Genomic DNA, 23,282 nt, shown 5'->3' with positions numbered 1-23,282 from the left:
TAAAGGCAGTAAAACCAGAAGAAGGCTACAAGTACTTGGGGATTTTAGAGGCCTCTGACTTAATGCATAATAAAGTCAAGGAATTAACCTCAGCTAAGTATATTCAACGAATTCGCAAGATATTAAAGTCCAAACTGAGTGGAAGAAACAACATAAAAGTCATAAATACCTGGGCTATACCTGTAATTCAATACTCTGCAGGAATAATTGACTGGACCCAGATCGAGTTGGACAATTTGGACAGAAAAACAAGGAAGCTTATGACAATGAATCATGCTTTGCACCCTAAAAGTGATGTTGACCGATTGTATCTACCAAGAGCAGAGGGTGGTCGAGGACTCCTACAAGTAAAGCAGACTGTGGAAGAAGAAAGACAGCTTGAATGACAACATCCAGAAAAGTAAAGAACCAATGATTAAGGAAGTAAATAAAGGAGGCCTTTTGAAGACAACTAAGTTAAAAGCTGAATATAAAAAAGAAGTAATTGAGAAGCGAGCTGAAAATTGGAAAAGCAAAGCTATGCATGGCGAATACTTGAAAAGTATTGAAGGCAAAGCTGACCAAAAACTAACTTGGAACTGGTTAAGATCAGGAGTACTGAAAAAAGAAACAGAAGGCTTTATTTTGACAGCTTAAGAACAAGCCTTAGCCACAAACTGCATGAAGGCAAAAATTCAACATGTTACCACCAACAGCAAATGTTGCCTCTGTAATGAGAAAGATGAGACAGTCGACCATTTGATCAGCGGGTGCAGCAAAATTTCACAAACTGACTACCTACAACGCCATGACCGTGTTGCTAAGATTATTCACTGGAAATTGTGCCAAAAGTTTGGATTTGAGTACAGCAAAAACCACTGGGACCATCAGGTTAGGAAGGTTTTAGAGAATGAGAAAGGCAAGATCTTGTGGGACTTCAGAATCCAGACTGACAGGCACTTGGCCTACAACACACCTGACAACAATAATTGAAAAGTTGATTAAGGAGATGATTAGAGGACTGACACCACAAATGGCAGAAGATATGAGACTGTTTTGCTACTGGAAAGATATAGGTTGATAGATGGAAGAGTATAATATAAAACTAGTTAAACTTAATGAAATTTAATGACAATAAATATAGTTAAATAAATAATTGATAATGATAATAATGTATACTATGTGTAGTGTCATGAGAAGCAATAAAGGGATATGAATATTGAATGGTACCCATGAAAGGAAGATTTGAAACCGTCTTGGATTATATATAAAGATTAATAAATAAATAAAAAGAACAAAATTAGATATAGTTAAGTTTTGAATATTAGGGGGGAAATGTAATGACATAAGATATAGTTAAATAAAGGAGGGATAATGATAATAAGATATACATATAAGTATGGGTACAACATAAGGAAATTGAATGTAAATTGCAAATAATGATTTGGAAAGAAGGATTATAAAATTTTGTTATTGAATATTATGGATGTTTAGCTAAAATAGGACATAAGGATTCAGTGTTATTGGAGGATTTTAGAAATAGTAAATGAAATGCTAGTATGTGGTTATGTATTAAATTTTGGTATATTTTATGATGAAGGACGTTTAAACAATTATAGTCAAATGTAAATGGAGGTATGATGATGGTAACGTATAAATATCTGAGTTTAAACACTTGAGAATATGAATTATGCTTGATGACTGTGGAAGAGATGAACGAAAGCCTTTTGTAACCAACCTTTTGTAACCACACTTTCTACAGTATGCAAAAAAAGAAAGATTTTATGTGTTGTGTTTGTTTTGAAAATAAATATATATATAAAAAAACAATAATTGAAAATAAAAAAGTATTGTTCATTGACATTGCAATACCTGGTGATGTACGAATTGAAGATAAACAGCAAGAAAAAATCACAAAATACCGGGACTTGCAAATTGAGGTTGAGCAACTGTGGAAAAAGAAATCATGTGTTGTCCCAATTGTAATCGGAGCCCTTGGAGCAATACCTAAAGGGCTACCTCGCTATTTGGAAATTCTAAATTTACCTGACTTGAACATTCTGACTCTACAAAAAACTACCCTACTTGTAACAACTTATATCCTCCGATGTTACCTTAACAGTTCCTAGGTGCTTGGTTAGGATTCGAGCTGTTAGGCTACCAACCAGCCCCAAAGGCTGTGAATCTCACCAAAGATTAACATCAGAAGAAGAAGAAGAGGAAGAGGAAGAAGAAGAAGCAGCAGCGCAGATTGACTACAAACAATGGCATGGCAAAGTAGCGACAATAGTACATTGGAAAAGCTGCAAGAAATACCATTTGCGTGTAAGCAGGAATTGGTGGAATTGTAAAATAGAGAAAGTAGTAAAACAGTGAAGAAGCTAAACTAGACTTCTGGTCTGTTAAGAAAAGCTTTATAATTCTGTGATAGATTGAAATGGATAACTTGGGGCTCCATGACTGTAAGTGGTGCAAGTGTTCTCCACTCCTCCCCCGCCCAGACATCTAACTCATTTCAATAAGAGATAGTGCAGTTTCTTAGCATTTTGAGACAATACAACAACTACAGGGTAGACACCCAAATTGATTTAGCAGAGAAGAATCATCTTCTCCTCTAAAAATGCCTCTGGGGGAAAAAAATGAAAATCCCCTCACAGCTATTTTGCTTTGTTGTTTAGGCACCCTGTGGCTTTCAAATGCTCAAAAAATATTTTCTGAGATTTTTAATCATCTAATAGATGATTCTCTTTTACAATACTGTATGTAGTGCTTGGTTTAACACATCCTTCAATGCCTTTTTTTTAAACACTGGTTAAAGTAATCTTCTAAGTAGTCTTCTGGTGCTCAGAGTTATCAACTCAATGCTTTTTTAATTTCTGACATTCCTTAGAAATGATTTAAAAATAATAAAAATACAAACAGATGATCACATGTTGATTCGTGCAGACCGATGAAGACTAGCCTGCCCGCATCAGCATGAATATGCAGTTGACTTAAAGGACAGTGAACCTTCGGTAATGGGCCAATTCTGTATTTAATTCAGAAAGAGATATGATAAACAACTGAAAGCAATGTCCAGATGCACTCCATCTAACTGTGGAAAAAAAGTTATTTACAAACTTATTGCTCATTTGGACCCATGCAGAATCACAGAACTGATGGGCTATGATCCAATCCGCTAGCTGAATCAAAGCAGGACTCAAAGAAATAAATAACTGTGCCTTTTCCACAGAGCAACTGGCTTAGCATGTAGTATGAGAAATTTTGCTGGTCTTGGCAAATGGAATTCTTTAAAGGCTTTGGTAGGTGATATAATGTAGGGTTCCAATGCTTAAATAGGAGATAAAATAATAAACATATAACTAATAACTGATCCAAAGCTATGACTTGGACTTTTCTTGTCTTGGGACAGGAAAAATGTAATTGATCCATTATATATATTACTATGAGCTATTACTAGGGAAGTGTCATTAGAAAATACAAAATGTGTGCTTTTTATCATTGTTTCTGAAAGGTGAACTATGCCTATTTTTAACTTTAACCTGAGTTTTCTCCAAGAAAATCCTTAGACCATGGAAAACTGGACCCAGATGGCCATCACTCTTTGAAGCTTCTTCAAACCCACAGGACAAGGTCTAAAGTGGGTCATAGCTCCCAGGCCAAATAGGGTTTCTGTCCATGGTCTAGACAGACTGTTTTTGATTCTGATGTTGTGGATCAAGCTACTTATATATTCTGTGTTTCCTTTCCTCAATTCCTGCACACTTTCCATTCAAACTCCCACTGCTGCCAACTTCCTTGGTCTGTTTCATATTAAATAGCATAGTGAGTATGACTCTTTCTTCACTTTGTGGTAGGACAAATTTGTTTTGCTGTTGTTGTGCCAAATTACTGTAGCTGTCAGAAGTTGGTGTAATGGCCATATTTAGAGTTATACCCAAAGTTTTTCTTTCTCTTATATGAGAAATGTTTCTTTGATAGAATGAATGCCTGTTAAAAATAAGAAAGAAAGAAATATTTTAAATTAAATTGTTTGGTATTTTTATTATGGCATGTAGTTTCCATTTCACTTCCACCTCTTATATTAACTTTGTTGGTATTATAGCACAATAAATTAATAACATATAGCATACATATTTTACTGACTTTTGAAAAAAAGTGTGTTATGCCATAATATGGTGTGTTTGAATAGAGGTGAACAAGAAATAAATCTAACACTTACTTGTAATCATTATTTTTAAATATATATATCAAAATAATTATAGAATTCTATCCTTGAAATATGAGCAAGTGACTGCCCCTCATTTACCAAATCAAGGAGGAAAGAAAGAATTTCCTTGCCTTAAGTCAGCTTCTTTAAACTGCAAAACACTGGGAGGCTGTTTTGCTCTTGGTACTCTCTCTTCCAGCATAGACATAAATGTTGAACTGGCAACCCAAATCCTTTCTCCATAATATGACTGTGGAAGGGTTACAGTGTTTTGCATTCCAATTTTTTTTAGGCTCTTCAGAAAGAATTTTTGAGGAAGGGGATCTTTTGATATTACTTCATTTTGTGAAATATTGAGTTAGGATATGTGAATCCAGCCATTTGAATTTCTAAGTTATAGTTTAAAGAAGGTTTCTCAATCTTAGCAACTTTAAAACATGTGGACTTCAGCTCCCAGAATGGCCAGCATACCCACATAAACCAGGCCACTGGTTTAAGGCTTACTATATTCATATCCAACCAATTATGATATAATTGGTAAAAAATTACAACTGCGCAAAGCCTAGCTTAGCATAGTATGTAAACCAAGCTATTGTTCATTGTTGTTGTGGTTTTCCTGTCTGTTCCAATACAGTGCCAAAATTTTTACCATTGGACTAAGGCAGTGAAATGAACATACAGTATATTCACAGTAAACAATGAAGCATATATTTTCCACTTAGAGTTGCACTGAATTATGAATAGCTATATAATAAAACATAGGGTATATATATATATATATATATATATATATATATATATATATATATATATATATATATATATATATATATATATATATATATATATATATATATATATATATATATATATATATATATATATATATGTTTTCGTAGATTTTCACGGGTGTAGGTATGCTGGTTTTGTTGTATTCGGGTCTTTTCCCGTGTAAGGTTGAGATTGTCTTTGCAACGTTTCGGCAGGATCACACCTGCCATCTTCAAGCTGTGGGCTTAAAATGGGAACGGAGCTGCCGTCTTTCTGTAAGTCTTGGTGGGAGGGGATGGGGTGGTGGCTTTGTTTCAGTAAGTGGAATGATTGGTTGTGTGGTTGTATCATGATTGGTAGATTGGTGCTGATTGGTGCAGGTTGTGTGTGCATTGTTGTTTTGTATTTTAACGGCTTGGGTGGTGGGTGGTGTTCGTTTGTTGGCTAGGGCTGGTTTCCAGATGTTTGGTAGGCGGGAGGTATCATCACGTTTGTTCATGCTGTGGGGGTGTTTCTCTATTTCGATGGCTTCCATGATAATTCTCTTGTGGAGGTGCTCTGTTTTGGAGATTAACCTGGCTCCTTCAGAGTTGATTTCGTGTCCTGTAGCTTTAAGGTGCTGGAAAAGGGAAGAAGTTTTTTCTTTTTTTCTTACTGCATTTTTGTGTTCTGTGATGCGTGCATTTATTCTCCTGTTTGTTTGCCCTATGTATATTGCTGGGCAGATTTTGCATGGTATTTTGTAGACTCCTTGGTTTTCTAGCTGGATTTTGTCTTTGGGGTTTCTTAAGATGTTGGCTATTTTTTGGTCAGTGGTGAAGGCTGTCCTGATATTGTGCTTGTGGAGAATTTTGCTGATTTTATCTGTGGTGCCTTTGATGTAAGGGAGGAGGGCGATGCCATTTTCCTGTTCTGTATCTTGGTTTTTTGGGGGAGTCTCCTTTTGGATTAGGTTGGTGATTGTTTTTCTTTGGAATCCATTGGAGATTAATACATTTGTGAGTTTGTGTAATTCAGTTTTCAGGTGGTCTTTGTCGGCTAGGCGTTTGGTTCTGGAGATGAGGGTCTTGGCTACAGAGTTGATCTGTGCAGGGTGGTGATGGGATTGTGCATTTAAGTAGCGGTTGGTGTGTGTTTTTTTCTGGTAGATGGTGTGTCCTAGGGAGCCATTGGGTTTTTTGTAGATTAGGACATCCAGAAAGGGAAGTTGGTTGTTTGCTTCTATTTCCATGGTGAATTGTATTTTGGGGTGTAGGTTGTTGAGATGTGTGAGGAAGTTGTCCAGTTTTTCTTTTCCATGTGGCCAAATCACGAAAGTGTCATCAACATATCTAAGCCAGAGTTTGGGTTTGTGTTCAGATTTGTCTAAGGCATTGGTTTCAAAATGTTCCATGTATAAGTTTGCAATGACAGGAGAGAGGGGTGATCCCATGGGTGCTCCTTCTATCTGTTTGTATCTTTGTCCATTATGGATGAAATATGTGTTGGTTAGGCAGTGGTTGGTCAGGTCTAGGATGTGTTTAGGGGGGTTGTGTTTCTTCTGGATGGCTGTCAAGGCTTCTTTTATGGGCACCTGGGTGAAGAGGGATATGACGTCGAAACTCACAAGTAGGTCACTGGGTTGTAAGTTTTGTTTCTTTATTGTTTCTATGAAGTGGAGTGAGTTTTGTACGTTTGAGGTGATGGATTCTGCGTAGGGTTGGAGTTGTTTGGCGAGGAATTTGGCAAGGTTCTGGAGAGGTGAGCCTATGGAGCTGACTATGGGTCTGAGTGGTGTTCCTTCTTTGTGTATCTTGGGGAGTCCATAGAGTTTGGGGCATCTGGAAGATTTCTCTCTGGGGATGATTCTTTGCTGGATCTCTTCACTGATGGCAGAGGCTTTTATTTTGGATTTGGTGGTTTTTTCCAGGTAGGTGGTGGGGTCTGTGTTTATAGGTTTGTAACCTACTCCAAGACCCTGCTTACAAACCTATAAACACAGACCCCACCACCTACCTGGAAAAAACCACCAAATCCAAAATAAAAGCCTCTGCCATCAGTGAAGAGATCCAGCAAAGAATCATCCCCAGAGAGAAATCTTCCAGATGCCCCAAACTCTATGGACTCCCCAAGATACACAAAGAAGGAACACCACTCAGACCCATAGTCAGCTCCATAGGCTCACCTCTCCAGAACCTTGCCAAATTCCTCGCCAAACAACTCCAACCCTACGCAGAATCCATCACCTCAAACGTACAAAACTCACTCCACTTCATAGAAACAATAAAGAAACAAAACTTACAACCCAGTGACCTACTTGTGAGTTTCGACGTCATATCCCTCTTCACCCAGGTGCCCATAAAAGAAGCCTTGACAGCCATCCAGAAGAAACACAACCCCCCTAAACACATCCTAGACCTGACCAACCACTGCCTAACCAACACATATTTCATCCATAATGGACAAAGATACAAACAGATAGAAGGAGCACCCATGGGATCACCCCTCTCTCCTGTCATTGCAAACTTATACATGGAACATTTTGAAACCAATGCCTTAGACAAATCTGAACACAAACCCAAACTCTGGCTTAGATATGTTGATGACACTTTCGTGATTTGGCCACATGGAAAAGAAAAACTGGACAACTTCCTCACACATCTCAACAACCTACACCCCAAAATACAATTCACCATGGAAATAGAAGCAAACAACCAACTTCCCTTTCTGGATGTCCTAATCTACAAAAAACCCAATGGCTCCCTAGGACACACCATCTACCAGAAAAAAACACACACCAACCGCTACTTAAATGCACAATCCCATCACCACCCTGCACAGATCAACTCTGTAGCCAAGACCCTCATCTCCAGAACCAAACGCCTAGCCGACAAAGACCACCTGAAAACTGAATTACACAAACTCACAAATGTATTAATCTCCAATGGATTCCAAAGAAAAACAATCACCAACCTAATCCAAAAGGAGACTCCCCCAAAAAACCAAGATACAGAACAGGAAAATGGCATCGCCCTCCTCCCTTACATCAAAGGCACCACAGATAAAATCAGCAAAATTCTCCACAAGCACAATATCAGGACAGCCTTCACCACTGACCAAAAAATAGCCAACATCTTAAGAAACCCCAAAGACAAAATCCAGCTAGAAAACCAAGGAGTCTACAAAATACCATGCAAAATCTGCCCAGCAATATACATAGGGCAAACAAACAGGAGAATAAATGCACGCATCACAGAACACAAAAATGCAGTAAGAAAAAAAGAAAAAACTTCTTCCCTTTTCCAGCACCTTAAAGCTACAGGACACGAAATCAACTTTGAAGGAGCCAGGTTAATCTCCAAAACAGAGCACCTCCACAAGAGAATTATCATGGAAGCCATCGAAATAGAGAAACACCCCCACAGCATGAACAAACGTGATGATACCTCCCGCCTACCAAACATCTGGAAACCAGCCCTAGCCAACAAACGAACACCACCCACCACCCAAGCCGTTAAAATACAAAACAACAATGCACACACAACCTGCACCAATCAGCACCAATCTACCAATCATGATACAACCACACAACCAATCATTCCACTTACTGAAACAAAGCCACCACCCCATCCCCTCCCACCAAGACTTACAGAAAGACGGCAGCTCCGTTCCCATTTTAAGCCCACAGCTTGAAGATGGCAGGTGTGATCCTGCCGAAACGTTGCAAAGACAATCTCAACCTTACACGGGAAAAGACCCGAATACAACAAAACCAGCATATATATATATATATATATATATATATATATCTCATATGTGAAAAATAACAGCATGGAATTAGCAATACACATACCATTTACTATAAGAGCTGAAAGAATTACACATTGAATATGTAATTATACATTGAAATAACCTAAAAGTAAGCATCAGATGAACCTCCCATTGAATTTTCCAACCAATTAAATAGTGTACCTCTGTAGTATGTCTCACACTGATAAATATATTTTTAATGTTAGCAGACCTATATCATTATATTTCCCAGTATTACTAGGCATATGCCTGAGAATGAGGAGCTGCAAATCTTTTGCATACATGTCATTCATGTTAATAGAGTTTATTTCTTAGTGGATTAAGCTGCTCACTAAAGAGTTTGTAATAAACATTATGTCTGAATTTTAATTTATGCCTTATATACTGTAGGTTGTACAAATACATTGTTTGATGTTATATATACTTCAGAGCAATTTACTTTATTAACAGACTTTCATTTTGAGTGTAAAAATTATTATACTGTGATATCATATTTTATTAAAATAATAGTTATGAATTCTAATCAAATTACCAAATGGTTCATGTAACGGTTATCTTTCATGGGATTTGCTACTTTGAAAGAAGGAAATTGACTCTGGTTTGTACTTATTTTTTTACTGATGCCATTGACCTATTCAAACAAGATTTTGTAGCTGAGAAAAATGAAAGCCTTTGCTTTTTCTTCTAGTTGCTAATTAGGGACATGCATTTGAAAGAAAGAGTAATAAATTTAAATTAACCTCATTAATCTAACAAGCAGAGTTCAAAGAAAACAGACTGAGCTCTCTCTCATAATTTTTCTTTCCTCTTCATTTTATCTTTCCTATTCACTCATGCCTTATGTCTTCCATCAAAAGTGTACACAGTTCTTTTGTTAGTTTCATCTCCTTTCCATACCTTGGGATGATAAAAATGTCCAGAAATTGGGGCCAAGACTGCTAAATTAATCACAGTTCCAATGACAGCTCACCGCATGCTGAGTGAATTCCTCAAATCCCCCAAATGATTTTTTTGCCAGAACATGTGGAGCTACAACATTCAACATTTTATTGGTGCTGTTATCTCCAAACCAAGAATAGCTTTCTTGGAAAAAATGATTTGGTATCTACTGTGGGAATATTTTTAGCAGCTTGTTTGGTGAGATTTCAGAAAATATAATTAGTAATAGAGATGTCAGCCAAGTTCTAAGTTCAGTTTTAAGCAAACTCTACTTAAAAGGCACCTTGTTTACAGTTTATATTATCAAGATCAAAAGGTGTATTTCTATAAGAACATACAATTATTCACTGTTTCTTGGATAAATATTTGTTTCTGAAAGTTATGGAAATGGCAGTACTAAATGTTTGAAACCTTTCCTTTGTTTATATAAAAGGTCCCATACATGAAACAGTGCTGGAAACATTTCCTAATTTGCCTTTATGCTTTTATTTAGGCAGCAGTTTTCTGGGTTCATATCATTCACAATATTTCAGACTACATGCAAATTATGTATTCTACTACATATGACCAGTAGTGAAAGAAATGTTATGGAAATAATAAGAACACTTGGTTGTTTACACTGCAGCAAAGAAAAAAAATCCACATTAGTATTCTAACAGCTGTTGATGGCACAAACACATTATTTTTATTATACAGAGCCTGTCATATGCAGATGGAATACATTACTGTGATTCATACAGTATAAGATGATAGTCCTCTGCCTTTTCCATTCTGAAGCCATTCCCATAACACTAGCAAAAATACTTTGTTTTAAGCAAAAATGATCTTTCATAGTGATTAGAACAAAATTGATAATAAAGAATATGTGATGTTGAATTGATATTGTAATATGCATTGAACTGGGATGAACAAGTGGATCTTTTCAGTTTGCTTTTATTTTCTTTAATTTCATTTGAGACTGATATCCTTGGAAGGTGGGAGTTATAAACACTTGTACCATTAAGTCTAATTTAATTGGAAGGTGTGATTCCCTACCCTTTGAATGGATTTTATTAGCAATAGCACTTAGATTTATATACCGTTTCATAATGTTTTTATAGCCCTCTCTAAGCAGTTTACAGAGTCAGCATATTGCTCCCAACAATCATTTACCCTCCTCAGGAGGATGGAAGGGTGATGGGCGGGACCGAAGTCACGACGACACGATGTGCGAACTCAATGCTCTGAGATAGCATTGACACTTTTGCCACTGGGGGGATCCAAATGGATCCAAACTGTCTCAAAGAGACAGTAAACAGGAAGAATATGCCTTGTGGATCTCGGGGATATCGCAAAATCCCTGAAAGAAGTAAGAGAATTTTTTTCAAGCCAGTGACAAAAAATCCAGCCAGGGCTGATGAAGTCGGGGCGGCCCCAAAATGGAAGGAATGAAAAGTGAAAGTGTTTCCAGCTGGTGAGGAATTCTTATTGTTTTAAAAGAGAGACTGCCTATAAAAACTTATAAATTGATTTAAATTGAAGAATAGAAGAATCAAGCGGCGAAATTAAACCTGTAACGGTTCTGGACAGTGGCTATCCTATTTTTTTTATATGCTATCTTCATGGATGGAATCTTTACAAGCTTTTTAAAATGGACGGATCAATCTTCTTTTTCCACCTTTTTTTTCTGTGACTCTCTGTGATTTATAGACCAAAGCCTTCCTCTTTCATCGCTGTGAGTATTTTTTTTAAAATTCATTTAAAGATTGGACCTTTTTTCTAATTCGAAATACAAAATAGATATAAAAAAAGAAATATCTTAAAAGCGCTACGTGCCAGGAGGTTTTGTTGATTGGAGCTTTGTGTATTCAAGCGGAACCTTTCTCTTTCTTCAAGGTTTGTTTTGACGGCTCATTACAGAGCGATAGGGGTAAGCCAAATGTCCCTTTGAAGCGTGTTTTCAACCAGAGAAGAGGGGAAAAAACGGCTTTCGAGAATCCATGTTTTAACTTTAAAAAATCTTCCAAGCAAGAGCGCTTTTGTTTAAGATGGCAGAATGTCAAGAAAATACAGAGATTGTAAGCTTGCAGATAATATTTTCAGAATTACTAAAACTAACAAATATAAATGAGGAAATTGAACAAAAACTGGAATATTTGGAACAGCTAACAGAAAAATGTGATGAAAAATTTGATGATGTTCACCAAATGCAAAATGAGGGGATTAAAATCCAAAGAATTGAAGTGGAAAATGAATATAAAGCGATTAAACTTGCTGATATTTATGGCAATTGGTTTGTTTTTGAAAATGCAAAGAATGGAATATTGAAAGAGGAAATAAATGGAGAGGAAATTATTTCAAAAGGCAAGATATAGAAGAAGAAAAAAGTAAAGAATTTATGGACTATGAAACTTTATCAGCAAAAATATGGATAACACTATTGACAATTAAAGATAAGCGGAATAAAGAAACAGAAAGAGGGCATCAGGATTATGTGAGAGATCTTACAAGCAAGGAGTTGCTAGTAGTCCATACAAAGCTGATCAAGAAGAAGCTCAGAAGATTGTTACCACAAATGGCAGAGGACATAAGATTGTTTTGTTATTGGAAAGATACAGGTTGATAGATGGAAGAGTATAATTTAAAATTACTAGCTAAACCTAGTGAAATTTAGTGATAATAGGTATAGTTAAATAAAAAATTGATAATGATAATACTGTATACGATGTGTAGTATTATGATAAGCAATAATTGGATATGAATATTGAATGATACCCGTGAAGGGAAGGCTAGAAATCCTTTTGGATTATATATAAAGGTCAATAATAATAATAACAATTAAAAAAACTAAATTAGACAGTTAAGTTTTGATCATTGGGGGGAAAAGTTATGGTATAGGACCGTGATGGCCAGCTGAGTTCACCTTTTTAAAAACTATTTTTCGCCTTCCCCAGGCTCCAGAGGCTTTTTAGGAGCCTGTGAAAAGAGCCTCCCCCGCCCCCCGGAGGCTTCAGGGACCGTCCCTGAAGGCTTCGGAACGCTTAAAACCACCCTACGAGCAAACCGGAAGTCACTTCCGGTTTGCTTGGAGGGTGGTTTTAAGCACTCCGAAGGCTTCAGGGACCGTCCGAGGCTTCCCTGATGCCTTCGGAGCGCTTAAAACGACCCTCTGAGCAACCCGGAAGTCACTTCTGATTTGCTCGGAGGGTGGTTTTAAGCGTTCCGAAGCCTTCAGGGACTGTCCGAGGCTTCCCTGATGCCTTCGGAGCGCTTAAAATGACCCTCCGAGCAACCCGGAAGTCACTTCCGGTTTGCTCAGAGGGTGATTTTAAGCATTCCGAAGGCTTCAGGGAAGCCTCTGGACAGTCCCTGAAGCCTCTGGAGGGCCTCTGGGGGGTCGGGGGAGGCTCTTTTCGCCCTCCCCAGGCTCCTATAAAGCCCCTGGAGCATGGGGAGGGCAAAAAAAATATGTAAAAATGGGGGGGTTGCACGTTTTGCACGCATGCGCACTGGGGGGGTTGCACATTGCATTATGGGTGCGGCACGCCCGCACTCGACCCCCCTGCGCTCCCCCCACTTGTGGCACGCGAGCCAAAAAAGGTTCGCCATCACTGGTATAGGATATAGCCAAATAAAGAAAGGATAATGATAATATTCTATATATATATATGTATGGGTATAATATAAGGAAACTGGATGTAAATTGTAAACTGTGATTTGGAAAGGAGGATTGGAAAACTGTTATTAAATATTATGGATGTTTAGCTAGATAGGATATAAGGATTTAATGTTAATGGAGGATTTTATAAATAAGTAAGTGAAATGCCAGTATGTGGTTATGTATTAAATTTTGCTATATTTTATGATGAAGGGTGTTTAAACAATTATAGTCAAATAAAAATGGAGGTATGATGATGATAATATGTATAAACATTTGAGTTAAGATACCAGAGCTAATATGAATTATACTTGATGATGGTAGAAGAGATGCACAAAAACCTTTTGTAACCAAATGATACACTTTCTACAGTATGTAAAGAAGGAGAGTTTTTATGTTTGTTTTGAAAATTAAAAATAAATAAAAAAGTTTTTTGGAAAAAAAAAAAGAAGGATGGGAGGGTGAGTCAACCTTGAGCCTGGTGAGATTCAATCTGCCAAACTGCTGGCAGCCAGTAATCAGCAGAAGTAGCTTGCAGTACTGCACTCTAACCACTGCGCCACCGCGGCTCAATATTAATGAATTGACCTGCATATGATTGCGCCATTATAGATATCTTATATTATCTCTGCATTCTTCAAAATTGATTGACAATCAGCTGAATTTTGTACTCAACAATGTATTGTATTTCAATATGTGGATACACATGTTTATCATGATAAACAAGCTTGTAATAGAAACTATAGGCAAAGTTTCATGATTTTTGTCAATTAAGAAATAATTAAGAAATATCTCCATATACCTCCATATAGATATAAAAATACCTATTCTAAATTCATGTATATTCTTATCCCTGCTAATATTCTAGATTATTGTGCTAATTTCCATTATACTCTAGCAGCTATATAACAGAAAACGTTGCACTCAGGAAAAATATGATGGTTAGCATCTATGGTTGGGCAAAAGAGTTGATTGCATTTTTGAGGTATGTAGCTGACCATAGGTGTAACCTTTATAATGACCTAGTGGTTGAACATCATATTTAAATGGACCATTAATCTAACTGACCTATATACAACTTTTTTTTACAACCATAACTGAAATAAATTGGTTCACCACAGCATAGGTCTAAAATGTGTTAAACATTTTTTTAAAATCTTATACTTTCAAGCAGAGACCAGATATTGAGATGGTGACATCAACGATTCAACTCTCTTCTGTTGCACAAATCCTGAAGAAAGTGTAAATTACATGTAGTTACATAGTAATCTTGTTAAAGAGCAAATATCATCCAGTGAAGATTGAGGAGAGGTTACATATAGTTGCCCGTCTGGCTGGTGAGAGCGCCAGACGTGGAGCATGGAACGGATCATCTGGCACCAAACAGAGAACGGAGTGTGGGAGGCGTGAGGGAGAAGCGCGGAGAGGCTGGAGAGACAGGAAGATGATGAGAAAGATTGCAAGTATGTCGGTCTGTTGGCGTGCTGGCGTGTTGGCGTGTGGGCGTGCTAGCCGGGGCGTTGGCCAGAAACCTGGAGGACTGCCTCGTTGTGTGAGAGGCGAGAAGGGAGACGGAGGAAGATCTGAACGAAGCAGCTATAGGAGGGGTGAGCCGGTTAAAGTTTCTCAGAGCAGAGCAGACACAATTAAATGGCAAACCTAGAACCTAGGTTTGAATCCTTGATACTATTCTGATTGTGACCTTGGCGTTTGCTTTTAACATCTTTTTAAACATCTTTTAAATATCTGCTTTTTAACATCGTTTTAACATCTGCTTTGCCGGTTCCTACACCATCTTGAAACTCTCCTGAATGAAACCCGGGGAGGCGACTAGCCCATTAACTCACCCTTTTCATCTTGGGTCAGGAAAACCTTCTCGACAAACAAATGATTTTACATCTATTTCTTCAGCACCAGTTACCAACTAACTGTACCCCATGATTCCATTTCTATGTACACGAAGCCGGAATTACTGCGGCTGCGGGAATCCCCTTTCTCGCAGGTCTGGCCTTCAGCCCTTTCGAGGGCCCACCTTGAGGATGGGTTTATTAACCCTGAGAGGTGGAGGAAGCGCAAATTAAGGGGTTTTTTAGTAAAATATTTTTTAAGAATTTGTAGGGATCCTGGGGTTGGGGGGTGGGAGGAGGGGGGGGAACAGGTCAGGAGGGATGGTAGAGCCAGGCATCTAGGTGTGGTCGAAGGAGGAGGGAGCGGAGTGGGGGAGGAGAAGGAAGATAGCATTCCTGTGCAGGGCACTTTAATACCAACGGTCGTAGGGAGGGGCAGGTGCGAGGACAGTTTAAGAGCACGTAGTCGGTTGGGAGACCGGGGTTTTTGGTCATTCCCGGTCGTTTGTACCAACCCCTGCATACTAGGTGGTCAGGATCTACAGACCCAAGGCCTGAGACTGCTGTTATGCAATGCGAGGTCCGTTGTCAATAAGGCCCCCCTCATCCACGATCTAATTTTGGAGGGGGACCCGGACCTCGCCGGAATAACCGAGACCTGGTTGGGCCACGAGGGAGGTCTACCCCTTGTGGAAATGTGCCCTCCAGGTTATCGAGCATTTCACCAGCCTCGGGCCCAGGGAAGGGGCGGTGGGGTAGCAGTGATTATCCGGGAAGACTTAGAGCCGAGAGAGTTCACTGTGCCGCAGACATCCGGGTGTGAGTCCCTCGTCGTGAGATGGGGCCCAGGGAGGCAGTTGGGCCTGCTGATAGTATACCTGGCTCCTCGCTATACTTCAGCGGCCCTGCCCGAACTCCTTGAGCTGATCTCATCGGTGGCGGTTGAGACCCCCAAACTTTTAGTGATGGGGGATTTTAATCTGCCGTCGATGGGAGAAGCGTCTGAGGGGGTTCGGGAGTTCATGGCTTCCATGACAGCCATGGACCTGACCCAGTTAATTCAGGGCCCTACTCATGAGGGAGGCCACACCCTGGACCTTGTTTTTGTCTCTGGCCAGTGGACGAGTGATCTGGGAATAGGGGATCTAGACACTATTCCCCTGTCATGGTCGGATCACTCACTTCTTCGGCTGGACTTCCCTGGTGCTACCCCCCGCCGCGAGGAGGCGGAACTGGAAGGTATTAGATGGTTCCGCCCCAAGCGCCTGATGGAACCGGATAGGTTCCAGACGGAACTTGGGCCACCTCCTGTGGACCTGACCCGCCCCCGAGTAGAGGACCTGGTAGTCGCATGGAATAGTGCGGCTACCGGGGCCCTAGACCGGGTGGCGCCTTTGCGGCCTCTCCTGCGGCGAAGAACCACCCTGGCACCTTGGTTTACCGAGGAGCTAAGGGTGATGAAACGCCACAAGAGACGCCTAGAGAGTCGTTGGAGATCCTCCCGTTCCGAATTTGACCGAGCACAGGCACGAGCCTATTTGAAGACGTACCTTGTGGCACTAAGAGCGGCCAAACGTCAACATTGCGCCGCTCTTATTGCGTCTGCAGATAACCGCCCTGCCGCCCTGTTTCGGGTGACCCGTTCCCTCTTGTTTGAGAGACCACGGGAAGCCCCTCTACAGGGCAGAGCAGAGGAGTTTGGGAATTATCTACAGGACAAAGTCGCTCAAATCCGGATGGGATGGACCCCTTTCAGTGGTCCAGTAGAGACGCCCGTTGCGAGTCTTGAGGGACCGCTTTGGGAGGAGTTTGACTCGGTTGCCATCGAGGATTTGGACAGGTTGCGTGGACGTCTGCGACCCACCACATGTTTATTGGACCCGTGTCCCTCCTGGCTTGTACTGGCATCCTGGGAGGTTACGCGCGACTGGCTCCTGGGCCTGGTGAACGCCTCGTTGGGTGAGGGGTCTCTACCGGCCGCCTTGAAAGAGGCGGTGGTGAGGCCCCTGCTCAAGAAGCCTTCCCTGGACCCAACGGACCTAGTCAATTATCGTCCAGTCTCCAACCTTCCTTTTTTAGCGAAGGTTGTAGAGAGTGTGGTAGCACAGCAGTTCCCACGTCACCTGGAGGAAAATGATTATCTAGACCCGCGCCAGTCCGGCTTCCGACCCGGGCACAGCACGGAGACGGCCTTGGTCGCATTGGTCGATGATCTCTGGAGGGCCAGAGATAGGGGTTGTTCCTCTATCCTGGTCCTATTAGATCTCTCGGCGGCGTTCGATACCATCGACCATGGTATCCTGTTGCACCGGCTAGAGGGGCTGGGAGTCAGAGGCACCGTTTTACGGTGGTTTGGCTCCTACCTCTCTGGTCGGACGCAACGTGTGTTGACAGGGGAGCAGAGTTCGACCCGGAGGCCACTCACATGTGGAGTGCCACAGGGATCGGTGCTCTCGCCCCTCCTGTTCAACACATATATGAAACCGCTGGGCGAGATCATCCGTGGTTTTGGAGTGGGATATCATCTGTATGCTGATGATACTCAGCTATACATTTCCACTCCGAACCACCCCAATGAGGCCGTCGAAATGATGTCCCGGTGCCTGGAGGCCGTACGGGTCTGGATGGATGGCAACCGACTAAAACTCAACCCTTCCAAGACGGAGTGGCTGTGGCTTCCGGCCTCCCGGTTCAACCAGGTGCTTCCATCTCTGGCCATCGGGGGCGTCCAACTAGCCCCCATGGAACAGGTGCGCAATTTGGGCGTCCTCCTGGATACCCGGCTGTCCATGGATAACCATGTAACAGCCGTGGCAAGGGGGGCGTTCCATCAGGTTCGCCTGATGCGCCAATTGCGCCCCTTATTGGACCGGGATGCCCTACGCACAGTCACCCATGCGCTAGTGACGTCTCGCCTGGATTACTGCAATGCTCTCTACATGGGGCTTCCCTTGAGATGCACTCGGAGACTACAGTTGGTCCAGAACGCGGCCGCGCGGGTGATTATGGGGAGGACCAGATACTCCCCTGTAACACCTCTCCTGCGCGAGCTGCACTGGCTGCCTGTGGTCTACCGAGTGCGTTTCAAGGTTTTGATTATGATCTTTAAAGCGCTCCATGGCACAGGGCCTAGTTATATGCAGGATCGCATCCTGCCCCACACATCCCTACGACCAATTCGCTCACACAGAGAGGGACTTCTCCGGGTGCCGTCCGCCAAACAGTGTCGGGGGGCGACACCCAGGAGCAGAGCCTTCTCTGTGATGGGCCCAGCCCTATGGAATGACCTCCCCCGTGACATCAGGATTACTTCCGATCTCCGCTCCTTCCGTGTACAGCTGAAGACCCACCTCTTTCAATTATCCGGCCTGGCTCAATCGCAATCGTAATTTTCCCATTCCTCCAAACTGTTTTTTAAATTGTTCTTAAATATTAATTTTATTGGGTTTTTACAATTGGGGTATTTTAAAGTAGATTTTTAACTGTCTATTGATGTAATTTGTTTCCTCCTCCGTGTATATGTATATGTGTTGTGTATGTATGTACGTTTGTTGTTGTTATGTATTTTATGTTATATGCTCCATTGTACGCCGCCCCGAGTCCTACTTGGAAAGGGAGCGGCTAATAAATCCAAATTTATTATTATTATTATTATTATTTATTAAAACAGTTATAATGAAAATCTGTCTCTGTAGAAATTAACATGGCCCTCATCTTTAAAATGCAATGTACATGAATTGGGAGGCTTCAAACAATGATATATTCAAGGGGAAACGTAACATAGGCATGATATTAATGTAGAACAAAGAAAAGATTTTCCTATTCTTTCTATAGCCCTTGCTGTCTCACTTGAAGGGCTGTAATAAATGATCATCCAATCTGTATTTGAAGACCTCGAAGGAGGGAAGAATTTACTTCTATCACCTGACAGCCTTTAACCACACAATGCTTGGTTTCTAGATACTTCACAACTGTCTTAGCATTCCTCTAACTTGCTATACAATTTGGCACTTTTTGAACTATGGTACCCATTTTCAGAGAAATGTGGTCTGGTAAAGGAATGGGGAATAATTGCTTCCCATAATCTGACTTGGTGCTGCTGTTAATGCATCCTAGATAGCATTTATGTTTTTTAGCAGCTGACTTACTCTGCTATCTCAAGCTTAACTTGTGGTTGACAAGTACACCCAAATCCCTTTCATACCTATTATTGCCAGGCCAGGTTTCACCACCCTTTAATTATGTTTTCGGGTCCCAATATTCCCTTTTTGCTTGGATTTTAACTGTCTTGCCTGATAGAGACACAAAAGCTTGCGATTGTTTTGCAAATCTTCAGTTGGGCTCTAATTGCATCAATGTGGCTTTTGGATGCAATGTACCAGTTAATTAAATGTCCAATTAGTGGAGAGCCAATATAAGCAGGCTGTTTTCTAAGAGCCATATTTCTTACATGTTTTAAAAATGTTCTCAAGTCAACTGTTTTCTAAACATTTCAAAGTCCTAAATGTAGATGAAACATTAATTTAACTGGCTCTTTGTTCTTAATTGAGCTAGAACTGAAACAAGGAATATGAGTCAGAGTATACAGGATTTTTAAATGTTTGCTATTAAACATCTGTTTTTGTTTATATAATACTGTACAGTATTAATGGTATAGAGGAGGGCATACTCAGTCATTTATAAATATTTTTTTTCAAAAGGAAGTTGCTATTGTCATCATGCTCTTTCCCCTACCTTCACTGTTTTGTATGTTTTTCAAATACTTAATTTCAATAAAGTTTACCTAAGAAGGTTTGAACAGCTGTTACATTAAAACTTGCTGGTGACAGGAATTCCTTCTAGCATATTCACAAAATTGCTGCTACTCCCATCTAACACTCCTTCAAGGTCAGTGAGCCTCTTGAGGATATTCTGTAAAAGAGTACACTGTGATAGCAAATACTATGAGGAACTGTTAAAAAACTAGGTATATATAGCTTGCAGAAGAGAAGATTGATAGGGTTGTTTAACTCTATCTGAAGGGCTATCATATTTTAGGGGGGTTGGACTTATTGTCATTTGCTCCAGAGTGTAAGACTAGAACTAAGGAAATGGAATATTAGGGATGCATATATAGAGTAGATAATTTGGAAGAACTTTTTAAAAGTTTATTTATTTATTTTTTTGTTTTCATATAAGTATCCACAAGTATACCATTACATCTTAGCAAACACTATTATATATTATCCAATATTATATCAATTCCTCTTACCATCTACCCACATAACTCTCATTTGCTCTTCTGCTTAATTTTGAAGAACTTCTTGACAGTAAGAACAGTCAATCAATAGAATAGGTGACCGCAAGGAACCATTTCTTCCTCTTTACTGGAGGTTTTCAAACTGAGGCTAGATGGTCAGCTATTGGGTATGGTGTGGTGAATTTGCTGTTGTTGGATTTTGCCTCTTAGATCCCTTGTGATTCTATGATGCTATGAATTATATGAAATGGACAATACATTTCCAGCAGTACTTCTCAGATCTATAACACTAAAGTTTCTGAACACATCTAATAATTTTAATGAAGGAGGTTTATATTAACATTCATTGAGGTTTACAAGATGTACAAAACTTTTAAACATTCACGTTTGAAATATCTTGATTTTGAAACATTCCACTGCAATCTCACTAAAACTATTTCAACATTAGAGCAGTTTGTTCTAGCAGAATAGTTATGTTCTGATCTCTCAAAAAGAAAAGCATTCAGACCACCAACTTAAGGTCAGAATGGCTCGTTTTCAGGTCAGTGTACGTCTGAAAAGGTAAGGTTAGAACAAGCTCTTCTATCATTAAATTACTTCCATTGATATTGAAACATTCAGTTCCATGGTTGGAACAGGCTATTTTAGAGGTGTTTCAACCTTGAAACGTTTTGTACACCTCTTTATAAAATATATTGCCAGCAGTGATAGAATTCGACATATTTACAGTGGCACAAATTGAAATTGTTCTACAAAATTGAACCCCATTATATTTCCATGCTCCATTTGTCTATTCCATTCAGGGAATATGTAATCATAGAACAAGTTTTATAAACTCATCAAAGAAAAATTGCATGATAGAAAAGCCCAACCGTGATACTATATGCATATACTTCTGTCAGCAAATATGTTAGTCGTGGACCTAATCAGAATGTAGAACCTACTTTCAGACATCAGTATTATTTTGGTGGGAAAATACGAACCAAGATGATTGCAGGATATTGTTAGTAATAGTTTTGCATCTAATCTTACTGCACATGTGTAATTCCTAATGAAATCAAAATTCTTCATAAATTTGTAGCAGATCACTGGTATTCCTTTCACCTTCAATATTTTGTGTCTCCAGTATAAAACACTGCATTTGGGTTCTGGGACTAATTTTGGATTTAATTGTCTGAGATAACTATATTAAAGCATAGCCATAGACAACATTTTTTAAATACATGCTAGACAATTCTAATCAGTTATATTTTTCAGTCTTCAATTTCCAGCAAAATTACATGTGGCAATTAAATATTATTTTTTTCTAAAGTTGTATTATTATTTTTACCCTTACATGCTTTAAAATTATATTTGTAATATCTGTGTTTATTTCTAAATAGTACAGCTATTAATTATTCAGTTTCAGACATAATTTTACATACATTTTATGGAGGAAATTGCACTTACATATCTATAGCAAATAAGATTATGTCAAAATGATAAAGTGCACATATTTGCACCTGTATGTCTGTTGCAACTGCATCATGTGACATTTTTTATCATTTGCTCCTCCCTCTCATGGATCTCTCTGGAAAAGCCTTTGAGAAATTTCTCATTTTGGCCTCCTTTTGTCTTCTTTTTCCTTCATGAATACGTTCTCATGAAATTATTGTCATGTATACATTATTCATTTTCATATAACACAGAGAATAAAGACATATATTTTAGCCAACACATTTTTTCCATGAAAACAGCGATAATTAAGACTTATTCTGAAAACTTTTGTGTGCTCACATTTACCATACATGTTGCCCAGGAAGCTAGGAATTAGCATGGATCTTCTAGCATTAACAAAAACATTGTTTACAATGACATTATCAAGATAATTTTAATCCTTACATTGTTATATCTTGTACTCTTCCAGCTATAATTCAATGTAGAATATAAGTATGAAAGCTGTTCATTTTTATGACAAGCAAACTGGCTTGGCTTTAGAGTTTTACCTATTCCTAAAGAAATACTTTTTCATTTTAAAAAAGATAAGTGATAGATATCAAAATAATTTATTCAATAATTAACTGCTCTATATGGTATTTATCAAAAGTTTATTCCTTATAAATGTCTGATATAAGGAATAAAAACTTGTATAGAATATGTCTAGGAACTATTGAATGATCAAAAAAAATCAGAAGGTCAGATTCTTCATGTATGCTTCTGGAGTATATATTGCTAGCAAATTCACAGCCAGGCAAAATTCTGGATAAGGGACTACCATTCAAATAAGGGGATGCATTATAGCTTAATGGTAGAAACAGATTGAGTCCCAAGCATTTCAGTTTAAAAGTAGCCGATACTACACACATTATAATAGCCTTTGGAATAGGCAATTGTTTACTAAGAGCCACAGTGGCACAGTGGTTAGAGTGCAGTACTGCAGGCTACTTCTGCTGACTGCATGCTGACTGCAATTTAGCAGCTCAAATCTCACCAGGCTCAAGGCTAACTCATCCTTCCATCCTTCCAAGGTGGGTAAAATGAGGATCCAGATTGGTGGGGGCAATATGCTGAGTCTGTAAACTGCTTAGAGATGGCTGTAAAGCACTGTAAAGCGGTATACAACTCTAAATGCTATTGCTAATGGATAAGGAACTAAAAAAAAGTAATGAAACTTTGCTTCTATTTATGAAAACTGCAGCAAGACTATTATATGCTCAGATATGGAAAGGTTCTAGACTACCTACAATAAAACAATGGTTGGTGAAGATGATAAAATTTACCAAAATAGTTAAATTAATTTCTTTCATTAGAAACAAAATACATTTATGATTGCCTGGAAACCCTGTATAGACTTTTTGCATGAAACAGAAAAAAAATCCACCTATGATTTGT

General features: G+C 39.3%; 1 protein-coding gene across 1 annotated transcript in view; it reads left to right on the top strand.

Moving 5' to 3' along the window:
• KIF6 (kinesin family member 6) overlaps positions 1 to 23,282 on the top strand; it is a 144,310-nt gene that overhangs the window by 83,952 nt on the left and 37,076 nt on the right. The gene's annotated exons all lie outside the window — the stretch shown is intronic.

This window comes from Natrix helvetica, assembly GCF_964273705.1.
Source record: "Natrix helvetica genome assembly, chromosome: 2".
In the NCBI taxonomy this organism is placed as follows: domain Eukaryota; kingdom Metazoa; phylum Chordata; class Lepidosauria; order Squamata; family Natricidae; genus Natrix; species Natrix helvetica.
Note: the sequence above shows the minus strand (reverse complement) of the source record. Positions and strands in the feature narration are given on the sequence as shown.